This window comes from Hordeum vulgare, chromosome 6H (assembly GCF_904849725.1).
Source record: "Hordeum vulgare subsp. vulgare chromosome 6H, MorexV3_pseudomolecules_assembly, whole genome shotgun sequence".
NCBI classification, from domain to species: domain Eukaryota; kingdom Viridiplantae; phylum Streptophyta; class Magnoliopsida; order Poales; family Poaceae; genus Hordeum; species Hordeum vulgare.
This window is the reverse complement of record NC_058523.1, coordinates 460,055,416-460,073,261: the sequence shown is the minus strand read 5'-3', so window position 1 is coordinate 460,073,261 and position 17,846 is coordinate 460,055,416.

Here is a 17,846-nt window from a genome sequence, read left to right as displayed (position 1 = left end):
GGGGGAGGCTAGTCAGAAAGCTCGTGCAACCACCCTAAATGCAGGTTTCATCGGCTCATACGGTCGCGACAGGGGGAGGCGAGTCAGAAAGCTCGTGCACCCACCCTAAATGCAGGTTTCGTCGGCTCATACGGTCGCGACAGGGGGAGGCGAGTCAGAAAGCTCGTGCACCCACCCTAAATGCAGGTTTCGTCGGCTCATACGGTCGCGACAGGGGGAGGCGAGTCAGAAAGCTCGTGCACCCACCCTAAATGCAGGTTTCGTCGGCTCATACGGTCGCGATAGGGGGAGGCGAGTCAGAAAGCTCGTGCACCCACCCTAAATGCAGGTTTCGTCGGCTCATACGGTCGCGACAGGGGGAGGCGAGTGAGAAAGCTCGTGCACCCACCCTAAATGCATGTTTCGTCGGCTCATACGGTCGCGACAGGGGGAGGCGAGTCAGAAAGCTCGTGCACCCACCCTAAATGCAGGTTTCGTCGGCTCATACGGTCGCGACAGGGGGAGGCGAGTCAGAAAGCTCGAGCACCCACCCTAAATGCAGGTTTCGTCGGCTCATACGGTCACGACAGGGGGAGGCGAGTTAGAAAGCTCGTGCACCCACCCTAAATGCAGGTTTCGTCGGCTCATACGGTCGCGACACGGGGAGGCGAGTCAGAAAGCTCGTGCACCCACCCTAAATGCAGGTTTCGTCGGCTCATATGGTCGCGACAGGGGGAGGCGAGTTAGAAAGCTCGTGCACCCACCCTAAATGCAGGTTTCGTCGGCTCATACGGTCGCGACAGGGGGAGGCGAGTCAGAAAGCTCGTGCACCCACCCTAAATGCATGTTCTGTCGGCTCATAAGGTCGCAACAGGATGACACAAATTGCTCTTTTTAAGGAAGAAGCCCCCAAGTCGGGGAACATTTTATTACTTCATAATGAAACTGAAAAACTTACAAAGCATGGAGCTTTTAAGAACTCAAGTGTAGTAAGGCCGCAAATGGGCAATATTCCAAGGGCGAGTTGACTCAGCCCCCGTAGTCGGTCGATCAGGCCGAAGATCCATCAAGTAGTAAGAGCCATTGCGGAGGTTCTTGCTGACGACGAAAGGCCCTTCCCAAGGGGGCGAGAGCTTGTGCATGCCTGCCCGATCTTGTATCAGACGAAGTACCAAGTCGCCCTCCTGGAAAGCCCGACTCTTAACCCGGCGATTATGATAACGCCGCAGATCTTGCTGATAGATAGCTGAACGAGCCGCCGCTAAGTCACGCGCCTCTCCCAAGGCATCCAAGGAATCCTGACACGCCAACTCATTATCTTGCTCCACATAAGCGGCGACTCTAAGAGAATCATGTCTTATGTCGGTAGGAAGGATAGCTTCTGCTCCATAGACCAAAAAGATAGGGGTGAACCCCGTGGATCGATTCGGGGTGGTCCGGATGCTCGATAATACCGAAGGTAGTTCCTCAACCCAACACCCTGGAGTTCTTTCCAGGGGAACCATGAGGCGAGGTTTAATCCCTCGTAGGACTTCCTGATTCGCCCGCTCTGCTTGCCCGTTTGACTGCGGGTGAGCAACTGCAGAGATATCAAGCCGGATATGTTCACGGCGACAGAAATCCAGCATCGCTCCTTGGGACAAGTTAGTACCATTGTCCGTGATAATACTGTGTGGATATCCAAAATGGAAAATCAGCTTTTTCAGAAATTTGACCGCAGTCTCCGCATCGCAAGCCCCAACGGGTTCCGCCTCAATCCATTTAGTGAACTTATCAACCGCCACCAATAAGCGAGTTTTCTTGTTGGAGGACATCTTAAAGGGACCGACCATGTCCAGCCCCCAGACCGCGAAAGGCCAAGTAATGGGAATCATCCTCAATTCTTGAGCCGGCACATGAGCCTGTCTCCCATATCGTTGGCACCCCTCACACCGCCGTACTATATCTTCTGCATCTGCGTGAGCCGTCAACCAGAAGAAACCATGTCGAAAGGCTTTTGATACCAAAGAACGTGACCCGGCGGTTTGCCCGCAATCTCCAGAATGGATGTCATTTAGGATTATGCATCCTTCCTCGGAAGAAACGCACCGCTGAAAGACCCCTGAAGCACTTCATTTATATAGCTCGCCATTAATGATGACCATGGACTTGCTACGCCGAACAATCTGGCGAGCCAAAACTTCGTCAGTGGGTAACTCGCCACGAGCGAGATAAGCCAGATAAGGAAGAGCCCAATCCGGAGTGACATGGAGAGCCGCCACAAGCTGAGACTCGGGATCTGGTATCGCCAATTCCTCCTCCGTGGGTACAGTCACAGACGGTTTATGCAAGACATCCAAGAAAACATTAGGGGGGACCGGTTTTCTCTGTGAGCCGAGTCGCGAGAGGGCATCAGCTGCTTCATTGAGTCGCCGATCAACATGATCAACCTGGTACCCATGAAAATAGCCCGCCACGTCAGATACAGCTCGCTTGTAAGCCGCCATCATAGGATCTCGAGAGTCCCAGGTGCCCGAAACCTGTTGCGCCACCAAATCTGAATCCCCAAAGCATCTGACTCGGGTTAGGTTCATCTCTTTTGCCAGTCGCAAACCGTGAAGCAGAGCTTCATATTCTGCCGCATTATTTGTGCAAGGGAACATGAGCCGGAGAACGTAGCAGAACTTATCTCCTTGAGGGGATATCAACACCAGACCCGCCCCCGAGCCCTCCAACTGCCTGGATCCATCAAAATAAATAGTCCAATAGGTAAGGTCAGGCCGATCTTCCGGAGCCTGAAGCTCCGTCCAATCGTTGACGAAATCAACTAGTGCCTGGGACTTGATGGCCGTGCGGGGGGTATATTGTATGTGATGCGACCCAAGTTCTATTGCCCATTTGGCGATTCGCCCTGTTGCCTCGCGGTTTTGGATGACGTCACCGAGGGGCGCGGAACTGACGACGGCGATCGGGTGTTCCTGGAAATAATGTTTAAGCTTTCGACTCGCCATGAACACCCCATAGACCAGTTTCTGCCAATGTGGGTATCGCTGTTTGGAAAGAGTTAACACCTCACTGATAAAGTACACCGGGCGTTGCATCGGGTATTCCTTTCCTTCCTCCTTTCTTTCAACGACCACAGCCACGCTGACCGCTTTGGAATTCGCGGCGATATACAGGAGCATAGGCTCCTTTTCAGTCGGGGCCGCCAGGACCGGCGGGTTAACCAATTGATGTTTCAAGGCCTGAAATGCCTCGTCAGCCTCCTCTGTCCATACGAATCGGTCGGACTTTCTCAACAATTGATAAAGAGGAATCGCCTTTTCTCCGAGGCGGCTCACGAAACGACTGAGAGCCGCAATGCGACCCGCCAATCGCTGAACTTGATTAACATTCGTCGGCTTGCCGAGGGAAGTAACCGCTTCAATTTTGTCCGGGTTAGCCTCGATGCCGCGCTCCGATACCAAGAAACCTAGTAGTTTTCCCGCAGGTACGCCGAAAACGCACTTGGTAGGATTTAGCTTCATCTGATATACCCGTAAATTATCAAAGGTTTCCTTAAGGTCTTCCAGAAGTGTCTCCTCCCGGCGGGTCTTGATCACAATGTCATCAACATAGGCATGGACGTTGCGGCCAATTTGGTTATCAAGACAATTCTGGATGCAACGTTGGTAAGTCGCCCTTGCGCTCTTGAGCCCGAACGGCATGGACACATAGCAAAAGGCCCCGAAGGGGGTTATGAAGGCGGTCTTCTCCTGATCTTCCACAGCCATTTTGATCGGATGATAACCTGAATAGGCGTCCAAAAAGCACAATCGTTCGCATCCCGCCACCGAGTCAATGATTTGGTCGATGCGGGGAAGAGCGAAAGGATCCTTGCGACAAGCTCTGTTGAGGTCCGTATAGTCAATACACATACGGAACGTGCCATTCTTCTTGAGTACTAACACCGGGTTAGCTAGCCATTTGGGGTGAAAGACTTCCACGATGAACCCGGCGACTAAAAGACGGGCGACTTCCTCTCCAATCGCCTTCCGTCGCTCCTCATTAAACCTGCGAAGGTATTGTTGGACAGGTTTGCATTTTGGGTCAATATTAAGATGGTGCTCAGCGAATTCTCTCGGTACACCCCGCATGTCAGAGGGCTTCCATGCGAAGATGTCCCGATTCTCACGGATGAATTCGATGAGCGCGCTTTCCTATTTGGGGTCCAGACCCGTTCCAATGGTAAACTGCTTGGATGAATCGCCAGGGACGAAGTCGACTGTCTTCGTGTCATCCGTTGGTTTGAACTTGAGGGGCGACTCGGAATCTGTAGTCGGCTTCTTGAGTGGTGACATGTCTGCCGGGTCAACATTGGCCCGATGGTTTTTGAGCTCTTCCGCCGCGCAGGCGACTTCCGCATAGGCCGTGTCTCCTTCCTCACACTCCTTTGCGATTCTTCTATCTCCGTCAATCGTGATGGGCCCTTTAGGACCAGGCATTTTGGGCTTGAGGTAGACATAGCACGGGCGGGCCATGAAGCGAGCGTAAGCCGGTCGCCCGAACAGCGCATGGTACGGGCTTTTTAGTTTGACCACCTCGAAGACCAGAGACTCAGACCTGTAATTCCGCGCAGTTCCAAACGCTATTGAGAGCCTGACCCGGCCTATGGGATAAGCCAATTTGCCCCGGACGATGTCGTGGAAGACCGTGGTTGAAGGCATCAAGTCTTTCTCTAATAGATTCATCCTCCGGAAGGTGTCGAAGTATAGGATATTAATGCTGCTGCCGCCATCCATTAGTACTTTCGATAGAGTGTAGCCCCCCACTTGGGGAGCCACGACTAATGCCAGGTCGCCCGGGTTATCTATTCTCGGCGGGTGATCCTCTCTGCTCCATGTTATGGTCTGTTCGGACCAGTGGAGATATCTGGGAACTGCCGGCTCAATTACGCTGTACGCCCGGTGATTTACCTTTTTATCACCCCTGCAAGCATAAGTGGTGAAAACATGGTACTGCCCATTACTTAGCTGTTTAGGATTGTTGCGGAAGCCCCCGTGGTCATTCTGGTCCTGCGGAGCCCCCTGTGGGGGCGGCTGCTGGAAAACTCCCGGCGGTTTGTACCGCCGTTGGTGGTGCACCGGGTACTGGCCGCCGCCTGGCTGCGGGCCCCCCTGTGCCTCTTGTTCGGGAAAACCGCCGAAGGGGTTGTGCCTTTGGTTGGGCGCGGCGAGTTGGTCCTGGCGACGGTTCGGATCTTCGCTTTGGCTCTTCTTGATTGCCTCGGCCCGAAATTCTCGCATCACGAAGCAGTTCTCCCAAGAGTGGCCCGCCGGGCCGTCGGCCGTGGCGTGGTGCGGGCAAGGGCCTTTGAGTAGCTCTTCATAATTACGCGGTCTTTTCCCACTAAAGCCTCGATTCTTCTTTTTGCCGTCATTGGCGTTGGTGTTGGCAACCAGATCCGAGGGCTCCTCATGTGGCCTACGCTTGCCGTTGGTCCCCTGGTTGTGACGGTTGCGGCCTTGGAGGCGGGTGTGGTTTTTGGTTGAATCGCCCTTCTTGGGCGAGTTACCCTTACCATCCTCGCCGGGATCCCTGGTATCATCGGCCTCGGCGTACCTAGTGAGGGTATCCATCAGCTCGCCCATATCCTGAACTTTCCGTTTGAGTCGCCCCAATTTCTGGACCAGCGGCTCGTAGTGGCAGTTGTGCTCGAGGATAAGCACAGCTTGCGCTGCCGTGATGCCATCCGATGAATGGATAATTTCTGCGACTCGCCGCGACCAATGGTGCGCCGACTCATCCGGGCGTTGTACGCAGTGTTGCAAGTCGACGATCGTCATCGGCTGTTTACAGGTTCCCCGAAAGTTTTTGATGAAACGCTCCTTCAGCTCGGCCCAGGACTAGATAGAATTGGGGGGTAAGTTTTTCAACCAAGTGCGCGCCGATCCCTCGAGCATCATGGTGAAATATCTGGCGCAAACCGCCTCGTTTACGTCGAGCATGTCCATGGCGATCTCATAGCCCTCGATCCAAGATGTTGGTTCAAGATCTGGTGTGTAATTAGGCACCTTTCTTGGTCCTTTGAAATCCTTGGGCATTCTTTCGTTTCGAAGGGCTAGGGACAAGCAGGGCACCCCAACTCGCCCTCCGGTCCCCGCGGGAGGAGTCTGAGCCTCTTGAATGTTGGGTGGACCTCTGCCCGGCGGGTTCCGCTCGGGCGGGTTGTCCTGCGGGAAGTGTCGCGGGGCACTGTTTACGGCTGGCTGATCCTCCGGCCTATTCCTGGTATAGCTCGCCTTGGGGGTGGAGTGCAATTGCTCAGGGCTGTGCGAGAACTGCGCGTTTTGGACCACCGCCGTTTTCAACATCTCGATGGCGTTCCTTGCTTCGATCTCCGCTGGGGTGTTGCCGTGGATCGGAAGAGACTCCAGATGGCGAGTTGCGGCAAGCACGTTATCCACCGGGTTAGAGAAGTGGCCTCGAGGGGTACGGAAACGAGGAATTTGACCTTTGGTTGGCTGAATCGGCGGGTTAGGAGGGGGGCCCGGTCCTCCTGCTGGGGCGGCTCCCATCCCGGGTGTTTGGGGAGTGTCGAACAGACAAGTCGGATTGAGATCATGGGGCAGGCGACCCTGGTGTCTCCACTGTTGGACGGCGTCGGACGTGCGCTGCTGCCTTTCAAGCCGCCAGTTGTCAGTGTTCAATCGCATCCTTTCGGCCGTAATCTGGGCTTGTCGAGTTTCCATCCTGGCGGACTCCGTCTCAACATCCTGATGGGCCTTTGCCACGGCCTCTCTCAGCTTTGCTAACTCTGCGTTTATCTCTTCTTGGTTCTCTGGCGTTAGGGGGGTTGACATTAGTCTCGTGATTTCCGCCGCTAAATCCACCAGGACTGCTGACGCACTTCTGGATGTCCCGCCGGTTCCATCGCCTCCAGCGGGGTTCTGTGCGGGTTGAGTCGCCCCGGCCATGTAGATGGCGATCTGGCGGCGGGTTCGATTGAGGATTTCCGGATCCATGGCCAATGACAAGCCTCCGAGACCGTCTCCGTGGAGGGACTGGATGGAATCCGAATCACCCAGGGATGATTCGTCGTCAGAGTTGACGGGGGTGACCTCCTGAGCCGCCGCGTGCTCTGGCTTCTCCGGCCCCTGCGTGAACCCCACAAAGACCGGGCGGGTCAGCTTCCGTGTTATGACTGGATGAATGTACCTGGCCGGCTCGACGATGTCGGAGGAGATGTCCGGTTCAGGAACAGATGACCCGATCATGCCGATGAAGACGTTGATCTTGCCGAAGGGGACCCTATAGCCTGATTAGAGAGAATTCGCTTCAGGTCCCCATCGTTGGTTGTCGATGTAGGCTATGCCGCGTCGGCTCCAAGTCATGAGCGCCGTCGCATAACTCCCAAACCCTGGTAGGGCTCCCTTTGAGAACTCAACTCCACCGTGCGTAGGCCCCATGGTGGGCACCAACTGTCGTGGTTTTGTCACGGCAGATGTCCTCGTGAAAGGACTTAGTATGGGAACCATCGCACTTTGGTGGCGACTCAAAGGGGTTGAACAGGAGGAACACGGCGGGTTACCCAGGTTCGGCCCCTCGCGTGGAGGTAATAGCCTACGTCCTGCTTGGCGTGTATTGATGTGGATTCGATTACAAGAAAGGCGTAACTCGCCTTACCTAGCACTCGATGATTTCTAACCTATCTATCCCCCTTCAAACTCGCCTTTATATAGAGGTCGAGGCTTTAGGGTTTACAAGAGTCCCTTCCTCTTTACAAATCGTGACCACCGCGGTCTCTGAGTCGCCATCTTGCAAAACCCAGAGACCTTCCATAAACCATAACCATCCTGCGACCTTGAACCGCCCAGGCTGAGGCCCAACTAGCCCTAAAGGATGAATCGCCTTACTAGTAACCCAACCCATATTGGTCGGGTCACTTAATAAGCAATATCCCCAACAGCAATAGAAGCTAAGGCAATAGTTTCATCCCTACTAGGCAACTCCTTTTCATGAGGTTGTCTACCGAACTTAGAGAAATTGAACTCATGTGACACTCCTTCAAAGCCAACAGTGACAGTTTGCTTCTCACAATCAATATGAGCATCGACAGTGTTGAGAAAAGGTCTACAAATATGATGGGACAAAAGCTATCTTGAGCGGTAGCAAGAACGAAGAAATCAGCAGGATACTTCGTTTTACCACACAAGACTTCAACATCCCTAACAATTCCCACATGGCAGATAGTATCTCTATTGGCAAGCTGGATAGTGACATCTATAGGTTCTATCTCAACAGGTGCAATCTCATCTATGACTTCATCGTATAAGGATTGAGGTATTGCACTAACACTAGCCCCCAAGTCACATAAACTATGATAACAATGATCTCCAATCTTAACAAAAACCACAGGCATGCCAGCAACATGCCTATGTTTGTCTCTAACGCGAGGATTAGCAATTCTAGCAGCATCTGCACAAAAGTGAATATTATGTCCCACAACTTCTTCAGAGAGAAGATCTTTGATAATAGGAATGCTAGGTTCAACTCTAATTTCCTCAGGGGGTGTAGGTGTTCTAATATAGCCTCTACGTATCAGAGTTGAAGCTTTAGAATAATCCTTTATCCTAACAGGAAAAGGTGGTTTCTCCATGTAAGCACTGGGTACCACAGGATCATTATAGGCAATGACTCTCTCTTCAACTGGAGTGGGTTTAACTACGTTGACTTCTAAAGGAGGATGAAATTTAAACCACTTCTCTATGGGGAGATTTACACAATGAAGCTACTATCTTAGAGTCAAGTCCATACTTAGCGCTAAAGTCACAAAAAGTATTTGTCTCAACAAAGGATTTAACGCAATCAAAAGTGAAATTCATACCTGACTCCTTACCTTCTTCAAGCTCCCAATCTTCAGAGTTGAATTTAATTCTCTCCAATAAATTCCACTTGAAGTCAATATCTCTCTTCATAAAAGAATCGGTACAAGAAGTGTCAAGCATGGTGCGATCATCATGAGAAAGCCGAGCATAGAAGTTCTGAATGATAATTTCTCTCGAGAGCTCATGATTGGGGTATGAATATATCATTGATTTAAGCCTCCCCCAAGCTTGAGTGATGCTTTCTCTATCACGAGGCCAAAAATTATAAATATAATTCCGATCACGATGTACTAAATGCATAGGATAAAACTTTTGATGAAATTCCAATTTCAACCGATTGTAGTCCCATGATCCAGTATCATCACATAGCCTATACCATGTCAACGCCTTATCCTTCAAAGATAAAGGAAAGACCTTCTTCTTGACCTCATCCTCGGGCACACCTGCAAGCTTAAATAAACCACAAACTTCATCTACATAGATCAGATGCAAGTCTGGATGTGACGTTCCATCTCCTATAAAAGGATTAGCCAGCACTTTCTCAAGCATACCCGAAGGAAATTCAAAGAAAATATTTTCAGTAGGTGCAGCAAATTCAGGAGCAACTCTTTGTGCTTCCGTTCGAGGTGAAGATACCCCAAACAAGCCCCTCAAAGGATTAGTATCCATAGTGACAAGTGACAAGAAATTTCAGCATACTATATGAATGTTTCCTTACCAAGTTACACTTACCAAAGGCGCTTCAATCCCCAGCAACGGCGCCAGAAAAGAGTCTTGATGACCCACAAGTATAGGGGATCAATCATAGTCCTTTCGATAAGTAAAAGTGTCGAACCCAACGAGGAGCAGAAGGATCTGACAAGTGGTTTTCAGCAAGGAAATATCTGCAAGCACTGAAATTATCGGTAACAAGTGATTGTGTAGTGAGATGATTCGTAGCAAGCAACCAGTAAAAAAAGTCGCAACGGTGCAACAAAGTGTACCGATCCCTTTTGTAGCAAGGGACAAGCATGGACAAAGTCTTATAGGAGCAAAAACGCTCCCGAGGACACACGGGAATTTCTGTCATGCTAGTTTCATCATGTTCATATGATTCGCGTTTGTTACTTTGATAGTTTTATATGTGGGTGGACCGGCGCTTGCGTACTGCCATTACTTGAACAAGCATCCCACTTATGATTAACCCCTCTCGCAAGCATCTGCAACTATGAAAGAAGAATTAAGACAAAGTCTAAACATAGCATTAAACTAGTGGATCCAAATCAGCCCCTTACGAAGTAACGCATAGACTAGGGTTTAAGTTTCTGTCACTCTAGCAACCCATCATCTACTTACTACTTCCCAATGCCTTCCTCTAGGCCCAAATAATGGTGAAGTGTTATGTATCCGACGTTCACATAACACCACTAGAGTAAAAACAACATACAACATATCAAAATACCGAACGAATACCAAATTCACATGACTATTATTAGCACGACTTATCCCATGTCCTAAGGAACAAAAGTAACTACTCACAAAGCATAATCATAATCATGATCAGAGGTGTAATGAGTAGCATCAAGGATCTGAACATAAACTCTTCCACCAAATAATCCAACTAGCATCAACTACAAAGAGTAATCAACACTACTAGCAACCTTACAAGTACCAATCGGAGTCGCGAGACGGAGATTGGTTACAAGTGATGAACTAGGGTTTGGAGATGAGATGGTGCTGATGAAGATGTTGATGGTGATGAGTCCCCTCCGATGAGAGGAGTGTTGGTGATGACGATGGCGTCGATTTCCCCCTCCAGGAGGGAAGTTTCCCCGGCAAGGTCGTCCTGCCGGAGCTCTAGATTTGTTCTGCTCAAGTTCCGCCTCGTGGCGGCGGCGAAACCACTAAAAATCTCCCTTCTGATTTTTTCCTGGACGAAACCCTCCATATAGCAAAAGAGGGGGGCAAGTGGGCCAACAGGGTGCCCACAAGCCCCATGGCGTGGCCTGGGGGTGGTTGCACCGTGCTGGCTTGTGGCCACCCCCTGGCCCTTCTCTAGTACTTCTTCGGCCCAGTATTTTTTATATATTGGGAAAAAAATTCTCTGTTTATTTTCATGGCGTTTGGAGTTGCGCAGAATAGGTATCTCAACTTTGCTCCACTTTCAGGCCAGAATTCCAATTGCCGGTATTCTCCCTCTTCATGTAAACCTTGCAAAATAAGAGAGAGAAGGCATAAGAATAGTACCGTGAAGTGAAATAACAGCCAAAGAAGCAATATATATGAACGTGAAAACATGATGCAAAATGGACGTATAAGTGACTATGTAAGAGAAAGCCGAGACGACGGCCTCGTCCGACGCCTTAGGGATCTTGAGGCACATGACCGTGAAGCGTTGTATGAACTTGTGCAGGGTCTCCCCCACTTGCTGCTTGATGCGCCACAGGTCGTTCACTGTGGGGGCGCGATCGTGAGTGCCCTGGAAATTGGTGATGAAGCGCTCACGGAGGCTGTCCCACATGGCGATGGATGCCTTCGGGAGGGTGAGGAGCGAACAGAGTGTGACACCCTTGAGCGCCATGGGGAACCAACACGCCATGACCTTGTAGCCTCCTCCTCGTGCCCTGATGCTCAGCGTGTAAAGCTACAGGAACTCTGTCCGGTCCAGGGTGCCGTCGTAGCGCAGGGGTAGGTCGGGCTTGAACTTGCTGGGCCACGCAATTGGGTAGAGTTCAGGGGCGATGACGAGGCATCCCACTGGTCCGACGGGTGCGACCACGCGGGAGCGGCCGGATCTTGTTGCTCCACTGGGTCCTCTTCAAGCGGGGCGTGCTCACGACGCAGGGGTTGTAGCACTTGAGGTGCATGCGCGTCAGCGCGGGGCCGAGGGACCACCTAATAGCTGGTTTCATCTCCTGGCCCTGACCTGGGCTCGCGAGGTTGGCCGCGGGGATGCGCTTCCTGTCTGGGCTCGGGGCGCACCTCTCGCCGCGGTGGTGGGGGCGGCGCATCTCGTTCTTTGTCGTTTGCTTGGGATAGTTTGGGTCGAAACAAATAAAAGAGTGCCACGGAGTCGCCGGCAGCTGCGACGAGCTCCTCGATGCACTGGAGCCAGTCATGGCGGCGTTCAGGAGCGGGCCGGTAGCGGAGCAGCTCTGTGGCCATGGCGAGCATGCGCCGACCGTGTGGCATCTCCGGTCGGGCGTGCGAGGTCCCCCAGAGCCCAAGACGAGCAACGGAGTGGCGGTGCGGCCGTAGTAGTGCTCAACAACCGGCTAGGAGGAGCCCTGTTGTTCTTGAGCATCGAGGACCATGGCGGCATTGATCATGGGCGATGGCGACCGGTGTGTGCCGGCAGGGCCTGCGGGCGCTATTGGGGATGTTACCTGCGGTGTGACCCGCCCTAGTTGGGCCGGGTCACTAAGTGGGCGACTCATCCTTTGACGATTTAAGCTTTGGCCCAATAGGCCCTGGAGCTGGATGGCGGTTCAAGATCCTCGTGGAGAACCAATTATCAGGGAGTACTCCAGTCTTGGAAAGCACAACGACTTAGAGATAGAAAGAATCATGACTTGCATGATGCAAAGGACTCTTGTAAACCCTAAGGGCTCGACCTATATATAAAGGCGAGTCCTAGGGACGGAGGGGTAGGTTAGAAATCATCGAGTACTAGGTCACGCGAGTTACGCCCTCCTTGTAATCGAAACACCATCAATACAACAAAAAGTAGGACGTAGGCTTTTACCTCCTCACGAGGGGCCGAACCTGGGTAAATCTTTGTCTCGCTCCCGTTCAACCCCTTTGAGTCGCCACCAAGGTGCGATGGCTCCAACACTAAGTCCTTTCACGAGGACATCTGTCGTGGCAAAACCACGATAGTTCACGCCCACCGTGGGGCCTGCGCACGGTGGAGTTGAGTTCTCAAAGGGAGCCCTACCAGTGTCAGGGAGCTATGCAGCGGGGCTCATGACTCGGAGCCACCGCACGAAGTACTACATCAATAACTTGTTGTGGGGGCCCGAGGCTGATTCAATCGAATCCGGCTACAGAATACCCTTCGGTAAGATCAACATCTTTGTCGGCATGGTTGGATCGCCTATGCCTGAGCCGGACATCTTCACCGACATCGTCGAGCCGGCCAGGTACATCCGCCCTGTCACGACGCCAAATCTAACCCGCCCGATCTTTGTTGGTTTCACACAGGGATCTGAGGAACCAGAACGATTGGGGACTCACGAGACCATGTCGGTCAACACTGATGACGAACCATCCATGGGCGACTCAGATTCAATTCAGTCTCTACATGGGGGCTGCCTCGGAGGCCTGTCACTAACAATGGACCCCGAGGTTCTCGACCGGACCCGCTGTCAGACTGCCGTTTACATGGCAGGGGCGACTCAACCCCCGCCAAACCCGGCAGGCAACGACGGGACTGGCGAAACATCCAGAAGCCCAACTGCGATCTTGGTGGATTTGGCGGCAGAGATAACAAGGCTCATGGCGACCCGTGTAACAGCAAAAAATCAGGACACGATAAACGCCGAGTTAACAAAGCTAAGAGATGGGGTGGCAAAGGCTCAACGAGACGCTGAAATAGAAGCCGCAAGGATCGAGACCCGGCAAGCTCAAATCACCGCTGAGGCAGCCGGCTTGAACACCGAAAACTGGCGGCTCGAGAGGCATCTGCGCGCATCTGACGCTGTCCATCAGCGGAGGCACCAAGGGCGTTTACCCCCTAATCTCAACCCGACCCGCCTATTCGACACTCCACGTACTCCCGGGACAGGAGACGCTCCGGGAGGAGGGCCGGGCCAGCCGCCAAACCCGCCGCTTCAGCCAGCTGTTGATCGCGTCCCTCGATTCCAGACACCTCGAGGTCACTTTTCCAACCCGGTGGACAACGTCCTCGCCGCAACTTCCCATTTAGAGTCCCTTCCGATTCATGGCAACACCCCGGCTGAAATTGAAGCAAGGAACGCCATTGAGATGTTGAAGACGGCGGTGGTTCAAAACGCCCAGTTCTCGCACAGCCTCGATCGGCTGCACTCCACCCCGCAGGCAAGCCGCACCAGGAGCCAGCCAGAGGACCAGCCCACCATAACCAGTGGACCGCAACCCCTTCCCCAGGACAACTAACCTGATCACCGGGACCCGCCGGGTCGGGATCACCCGGAGATCCAAACCGGCCCAGCGCTGCTTGTTGGAGGCGGCAGGCAGGTAGGGGTGCCATACTTGGCCCCCGCTCTTCGCAATGAGCGAATGCCGAAGGATTTTAAGGGACCAAGAAAGGTGCCTAACTACACCCCGGACCTTGAGCCGGCGTCATGGATTGAGAGTTACGAAATCGCCATGGACATGCTCGATGTAAGTGAAGCAATCTACGCCAGGTACTTCACAATGATGCTCGAGGGAACGGCGCGTACTTGGTTATAAAATCTGCCCCCCAACTCCATCCAGACTTGGGCTGAATTGAAAGAGCGTTTCATCAAAAACTTCCGGGGAACTTGCAAGCGCCCAATGACAATAGTCGATTTACAGCACTGCGTTCAGCGCCCTGATGAGTCGGCTCACCACTGGACGCGGCGGGTCGTGGAAATCATTCACTCGTCGAACGACATCACGGCGGCTCAGGCTGTGCTGATCTTGGAGCAAAACTGCCACTATGAGCCCTTGGTACAGAAGTGAGGCGACTCAAGAGAAAAGTCGAGGATATGGGGGAACTAATGGACACCCTCACTAGGTACACCGAGGCGGACGACACCAAAGACCCAGGAGAGGATGGCGGCAAGGCCAACTCACCAAGGAAAGGCGAGTCATCCAAAAATCATACCCGGTTTCAGGGACGCGCCCGCCATAATCATGGAGGGAACGACAAGAGAAGGCAGCAGGAAGAATCCTCGGACTTAGTCGCCAACACCAATGCCAACAACGGCAACCAGCACCAGAAGAAGAGGGGTTACACTGGCAAGAAGCCGCGCAATTATAACGAGATACTCAAGGGCCCCTGCCCGCACCACGCCATAGCGGACGGACCGGCGACTCATTCCTGGGAAGACTGTTACGTGATGCGGGAATTTCGGGCGGAGGCAATCAAAAAAGGGCAAAGCGGTGACCCGGACCAACGGCAGGAACAGTTCGGTGCACCTAATCAACGCCAGAACCCGTTCGGCGGCTTCCCCGAACCGGGAGCTCAGGGCGGCTCGTAGCCAAGCAGCGGCCAGTATCCAGTGCATAACCAACGGCGGTATAACCCGCCCGGGTTTTTTCAACAGCCACCCCCACAGGGGGCTCCACAGGGGCAAGATGATAATGGCGGGTTCCGCAACAATCCCAAACAATTAAGCAACAGGCAATACCACGTCTTCACCACCAATGCCTGCAAGCGTGATAAAAAGGTGAATCACCGAGCGTACAGTGTATCTGAGCCGGCACGCCCTAAGTACCTCCACTGGTTCGAGCAGATTATATCGTGGAGCAGGGAGGATCACCAGCCCAGAGTTGACAACCCCGGCGACTTAGCGTTGGTCGTGGCTCCTCAAGTCGGGGGATATACCTTATCGAAGGTACTGATGGATGGTGGTAGCAGCATCAACATATTATACTTCGACACTTTTCGAAGGATGAACCTGCTGGAGAAAGATTTAATGCCTTCAACCACGGTATTCCACGGAATTGTCCCAAGTAAATCGGCATACCCCATAGGCCGGGTTAAACTCACAGTTGCGTTTGGAACATCATCTAATTACAGGAGTGAGTCGCTTATGTTTGGGGTGGTCAAGTTAAAGAGCCCCTATCATGCGTTGTTTGGGCGACCGGCTTACACCCGTTTCATGGCTCGCCCTTTCTATGTTTGCCTTAAACTCAAGATGCCCGGTTCTAAGGGACCCATCACGGTTGATGGTGACAGGAGGATAGCAAGAGAGTGTGAAGAAGGGGATTCGGCTTACACAGAAGTCGTTTGCGCTGTATAAGAGCTCAAATATCACCAGGCCAATGTTGCTCCGGCAGATATGTCACCTCTAAAGAAGCCAACAACAGACGCTGAACCGCCCCTCAAGTTGAAACCAACAAATGACACTAAAATAGTGGATTTCGTCCCTGGCGAGTCAACCAAGCAGTTCACTATCGGGGCGGGTTTGGACCCCAAATAGGAAAGCACGCTCACTGAATTCATCCATGAGAATCGGGACATCTTCGCATGGAAACCTTCTAACATGCCTGGTGTACCAAGAGAATTCGCTGAGCACCATCTTAATGTTGACCCAAAAGCAAAGCCAATTCAGCAATATCTTTGCAGGTTCAATGAGGAATGACGCAAGGCAATCGAGGAAGAAGTCGCCCATCTTTTGGCCGCCGGATTCATCGTAGAGGTATTCCACCTCAAATGGTTGGCTAACACGGTGCTGGTGCGCAAGAAGAACGGCACCTTCTGCAGGTGCATTGATTACACAGATCTTAACAGAGCCTGTCCAAAGGACCCTTTCGCCCTTCCCCGTATCGATCAAATCATTGATTCAGTGGCGGGATACGAGCGTTTGTGTTTCCTGGACGCTTATTCCGGGTATCACCAAATCAAGATGGTTGTGGAAGATCAGGAGAAGACATCTTTTATAACCCCCTTCTGGGCTTTTTGCTATGTGTCCATGCCGTTTGGGCTCAAAAGTGCTGGGGCGACTTACCAGCGCTGCATCCAAAATTGTCTACGTGGCCAAATCGGACACAACGTCCATGCTTACGTTGACGACATTGTGGTCAAAAATCATAGGAAGGAGACGCTCTTGGAAGATTTAAGGGAAACTTTTGACAATCTGCGGGTATACCAGATGAAGCTTAATCCCACCAAGTGTGTCTTTGGCGTTCCCGCAGGAAAGTTGTTGGGTTCCTGTGTCTGAGCGCGGCATTGAAGCCAACCCGGACAAAATCGAGGCGATTACTTCGCTTGGGAAACCGGCAAATATCAATCAAGTTCAATGGATGGCGGGTCGCATCGCGGCTTTAAGTCGCTTTGTAAGCCGACTGGGAGAAAATGCTATTCCCCTTTATCAGTTGCTTAAGAAATCTGACCGTTTTGTTTGGACAGACGAGGCCAATGAAGCTTTTGAAGCCTTGAAGCAGCAGTTGGTCAACCCGCCGATTTTGGCCGCCCCGACTGAAAAAGAACCTATGCTTCTGTACGTTGCGGCAAACTCCAAGGCGGTGAGCGTGGCAGTAGCCGTCGAAAGGAAGGAAGAAGGGAAGGAATATCCGGTGTAACGCCCGGTGTATTTCATTAGTGAGGTGCTAACCCTCTCCAAGCAACGATACCCGCACTGGCAGAAGTTGGTCTATGGGGTCTTTATGGCGAGTTGAAAGCTCAAACATTATTTCCAAGAGCATCCCATCATGGTGGTTAGCTCCGCTCCTCTCGGGGACGTCATCCAAAACCTAGAAGCGACAGGGCGAATAGCCAAACGGGCGATCGAACTTGGGCCGCACCACGTGCGATACATCCCTCGCACGGCTATCAAGTCTCAGGCCTTTGTTGATTTTGTCAACGATTGAACCGAATTACAGATTCCGGAAGACAGGCCCGACCTCACATACTAGACTATTTACTTTTATGGGTCTAGGCAATTGGAAGGCTCGGGGGCTGGCGTGGTGTTGATTTCGCCCCAGGGAGACAAATTCTGTTATGTTCTCCGACTCATGTTTCCATGTACCAATAACGTTGCATAATACGAAGCCTTGCTTCATGGTTTGCGACTCGCCAAGGAGATGAACCTCATGTGGGTCAGATGACTTGGCGATTCTGATCTGGTGGCTCAGCAAGTTTCAGGTACTTGGGATTCTCGGGACCCCCTGATGGCGGCATACAGAAGGGTTGTCTCTGATGTGGCGGGTCATTTCCATGGCTATCAAGTTGATCATATCGACCGACACCTTAACGAAGCAGTTAATGCCCTTTCGCGTCTCGGCTCACAGCGTAAGCCGGTTCCTCCCAATGTATTTCTGGATATTTTGCATAATCCTTCCGTAAGGCTGCCCTCAGAAGAGGAGTTGGCA